Source organism: Cynocephalus volans, chromosome 4 (genome assembly GCF_027409185.1).
Source record: "Cynocephalus volans isolate mCynVol1 chromosome 4, mCynVol1.pri, whole genome shotgun sequence".
Lineage (NCBI taxonomy): Eukaryota > Metazoa > Chordata > Mammalia > Dermoptera > Cynocephalidae > Cynocephalus > Cynocephalus volans.
Genome location: NC_084463.1, coordinates 94,430,229 through 94,435,263, shown reverse-complemented (window position 1 = coordinate 94,435,263; position 5,035 = coordinate 94,430,229).

The following is a 5,035-nucleotide window of genomic DNA, read 5'->3' as shown; positions in this document are numbered from 1 at the left end:
GAAGGTCCACAAGTTTCCCGACTGCCTGAGGCCCAGTGGCCACCTTTTCCACCTCAGCTACTCCGCGCCAGCCGCCGCAGCCGCCGCCATCTTGAAACCCCGAGTCATCTTGAAATTTAAAAACTGTGCCTTGCTCAATTCTTTTCAGGGCATTAAATTAAATTTCTTCCTGGGTACTGTCCTTAATACTCCTCAAAATAGCAATCAGAATGAACCTATTTTGTAGCACTATAAATCAAAATTCGGTACTTTCTTCATGTTATAAGACCATTTTGTATAATTGAAAAATACTTGATTAAACATATTTGTGGTGTACAGAGTTGAATTCAATACCTGTGTACAATGTGCGATGATCAAATTACAAAAAGGTCCTTGAGACCTTTCATTTTAACCTAAGAATATTAATTTAATGAAAGAACGAAGAATGGCTATATTATTACAGACTATATGCCACCCTTTTCTATAATTTGGATGAATGGGTAAACTTACCAAATGTAATACTAATGTCATATTAACACATGAGTATACACTGAAACATTTTCTTTTACTTGTGAACATGGCAAATTGATGACAGTGCGATCACATGATCTGAGAGCAACCAGAACATCTAATTATCCCTCTAATAGCCATAAATAAATAGAATATTTGGCATTGATTGAAAAAATAGCGGAGATGTCCACTTTACATAGATGCATTTACAGCCCCATCCTGGGACATCTGTGCACAGAACTGCCGTTTATGAGCAGCACATGAAATGCTTCATGTACAAAATGCACAGGGCATGTTGACCTCCACTGGGTACAGGGGCTGGACTATCTTGTTCACTGTCATATCCCCAGGAGCTAGAGCAGTAGTTGGCACATCATAGGTGGATCAGTAAATATATGTTTGATGAATCAAAAATGAATGTCAGTCCTTTCTCCTCTCACAGATCTCTTTTCTCTCTAGGTGGTGTACCTTCCACCCTCAATCTCTCAAGTGGTGTTTAGTCTCCCCCGTAACCCTTTATAAAAACTTGCTCTCACAGTTTTCATTCCCAGTGAGGTAGAAAGGTATTATAACAGCTTAATTTGTCACTCATATATGAGGGAACTTCAAAAAGTTTGTGGGAAAATAGAATTAAAAGATAATACGAATCTTTCCATGAACTTTTTGAAGTGCTCTCCTATTTAATGACCCAACAATCATTGCTGACCATTAAACACTATAAATACAAAGATGAATGAGAACATTTATTATTTCATCATTCCTTACCTCTTTACATATACTTCCTCTTCTCTGATGTTATAGTCAAACTAAACTTGTTTCGCCTTCTAGAATGTTATGCTCTCTCTCATCTCCAGGCCTTCGGGCATCCTTAGACATCTCCCTTCTCTGCCTTTAAAAAACAGTCTTCCCTAATTGCGCCAAAATACATTAGGTACTTCTTCCTATGTATTTAAGTACTTATTGCACTTAATTAAATTAATTAATTAATTTCATCGTTTCTTTCTTTCATTTTTTTTTTTTTTTTTTGGTGGCTGGCTGGTACAGGATCAAGCCCTGGATCTTGGTGTTAGCAGCACCATGCTCTAACCAACTGAGCTAACTGGCCAGCACCTGCCCTTTCTTTTAATTGCCTGTTTTTTTTTTTCTTCCTATATCTCATCCTAGATTCCCTAGACTCTTTTTTTTTCTTCCTATATCTCGTCCTAGATTCCCTAGACTCTAAGTTTCATTAAGGCATTGACTGTGTCTATTTCCAACAGTAAATAAATGAGAGTATCACTTATAGGATCAGCAAATCAATGTACGTTGAAATTAGGGCGTTAAAAACAAAATAACAACAACAACAACAAAAAAGCCTGCACACAGACAAGACCCAATTTACTGTCCCAGCTTTAGAAACAAGTAAACCACAGTTCACAGAGATATATAGTGACCTCCTCAAGATCTCAAAGCCATATGGTGGCAGAGCTGGAATAACCACTCAGGGGACATCATTGCCCACCCAAGTGCTCTTCCCTTTATATCATATTTCTACTTTCCTAGTATAAGGGACAAGAACTTAACCAAAACTGTTAAAGCTCTAATCATGGCAAAAACTTTAAGCACCAATCAAAAAGAAGAAGCTACACTTTGTTTCCTGCCCACTTACCCCAAAGCATATCATTTAATAAATTTGCCTGAAATTCCTATTTGTACATGTGATCTTGAATTTATTTCTATGCATATATTTTAAAATATCTTGAGAAACTGCTATGTGTCTTTCCCCCTTTTATGTACTTTACATACATTAACTGACATAATTTTCACACAGTGCAGTAGATATTGTTTAGTATTCTCATTTTACAGGTAAGAAAACTGAAATTAAGCTGACTAGCCTACCCCAGTTCACTAATTTAGTGAATGGAAAACAGGCAATAGAAATCCAGGTCTGTCTATGATGAAGTGCATGCTTCTATCTTTTTTTGTTTTTGTTTTTGTTTTTGTTTTTCATTTATGCCACGGTAAATCTCGAGTATCCAACACAAAAATGTGCCCTTTGTCATACAGCTGATAAACAGCTCTCAGTTTAGGTGCTGAGCTTTGTTTACTCCTTTGACATTTTAAAGGGTTATAAACACAAAAGAAAATTGGAAAACTATTCTTTGTTATTTCCAAAACTCAACAGATGTATGTATGTTGATGGGAAAAGGTAGTTTCAAATATTATATTTACTTTTGAATTTTTAATTGTCATGGCAATGTATTGTCATTTTTAACATTTTAACATAGACTGCTATGAGCAAGAATGTTTTACACCCAAAGCAGGCTGCAAAGTCCCATACAGTTTGATCAACAAATAGGATTCTTCATTCAGTTTTTGTTTGCAGCCTATTATAACAAAACAAATGGACTCTCATACCTTGAAACCATGAACTCAGCCATCTTTTAACATGATTTCCTTCACTGCCTTGCATATAAACGCAAGAAAGAAAAAAATGTCTCAATACAAAGTTAAACTCCCCTCAGTCCGGATGTCAGCAGAAGCCTCTAAAATTTTTGAAGAGTAAATCAATGTTCTCTAAGATTAAAGCTTTGAGGCACAGTAAATCCACTACAGAGTGATAACTAAGACTGCACCCATGTCTGTGTACAAAAAATGTTGCCAATCCCCAAAGCATATCTCTCTTGTTTTTGAAGAGATAAGAGCATACTATCTCAATGGTTTAAGAAGATTGTTATGCCTTCATGCAACTTCTTGGACTTTACCAATCTGTAACTCAAGGATAGCAATATACTATTCAAATGGTACATACATATTGGTCATCTGCCCTTACATACCCTTAAATGTCACTTTTGCTATAACTTTTATTGTTGCATCTATTTGGCGTTTTCAGAATCTTTATATCTCCTGTGCCAGGCATACAGCTGAGAAATTAGTTTGATCTCCATAAGAAGCAAACTCTGAGATGGGAATTTCTGCACAGTAAATTTATTGGAGAGTGATCCCAACTGTGGGTGAAAAAAGGAAGAAGAGTAGGGCTGAGAGAGGAGCTGAACTGTGAAGCAGTTGAAGAAAAGGCCTCAGCCTGTCCTCTGAGGATTTCTAGAATTGGATCACTCCTCCAGAGTTGTTCCACTTTCAGGCAAATGGTTGCACTTTAACTGACGCATCGGCCAGTCATTGATGCAGGTGTCCCCTGCAGGAATGGGTAGGATCTTGAGCAAAGCAGCTCTCTTAAGCTGAAGGCAGTTTCCAGAGAGGGATTCAGTTGAGAGCCATCAGCTGCCAACACTTCCAACACCTTGGGGGATGAGGACAGACTGTGGACAGCACACCACAGCACCCACCAGAGCATGTAGAAATGCTTATGCTATGAATGAATAAAGGTGTACTGGTATGTGCCATAGCTGAAAAAAACAGAGTCCAAAGTTCAGTTATTGATTTTAGAGTCATTTTTATGGATTGTTGCTTTATCCCATATGCAAAAGGGAAAAAGAAGGAGGAGGAAGAGGACAGGGAAAGGGGGTGGGGGAAGAAGAGAAAAGGCTCTGGATTTTAGCCATTTTAAAAGAAAAAAAAAATTGCTTTCAGCCACCACAAGAAGATGATCTACCAGTTTTCAAGCACTTCTAAAACAGGCTGTCCAAACAAGCATTGCACGCACAACCAAAGCTAAAATCCAAGAAGTTGTCAGAAAGAACAGTATAAACTTTGTAAAACACTTGGGGACAGACATGCATCTTTTTAAAACTGACGGAAATATGCTATGGGGATTTTTTTCCTACACTTTTTCTAGACTCATGGCAATGAATCCATCTCCTTGTCCTACTCCTCATTAACAATCTGAAAAGTCCCTCCCTGCCATTCCCATGGTGGTTGTCCCAGCTCCACCTTATCACTTCCTGCTGAGACTAGTTCACCACCTCCTAATGGCAGAGTCTCCCAGCAACACCACCACCCTGTCTTCCAAGCCATCCATCACATTGTGGTCACAGTGTTCTACTATTCAAATTCAAATGTGTCACTCACCCACTTAAAATACCCTGCTACTTTCCTAGAACCCTTCACATGACAATCAAAATTTCTTTAGCAACTCCTTTCTGCTCTTCCAACCTTATTCCCTGCAGGATTCTCAAATACACATATGCATATGCTATATTCCATTAATCGTGAATATGTTCATTTATTTATTTGACAATTGCATATAGTTACATACACATATTATGCTGTTAGAGAAGATGAAATAGTAACTAAGACATAGGAATATACGAAGAACCTGCCAGTGCAGTCACTCCTTGTTTTCTTCCTGGAATGCCCTTTCTCTCTGAATGAGGTAAGCAGTTTATGTTCTTCAAAAATCTAGCTCAGATATAACATACCCTGTAAATCTTCCATTTTAAAAATCTCACTCACCATACACCCAACCAAGATAAATGATTCCTCTTTCTTTTCTTGTACTACCACATTCCATGTGCATATGTCTTTATCGTGTACTATATATTAAAACCCTAATGTTTTAAACTTTTTGAATGTTTGAAGTAATATATGACATGAATAAATTGTGTTG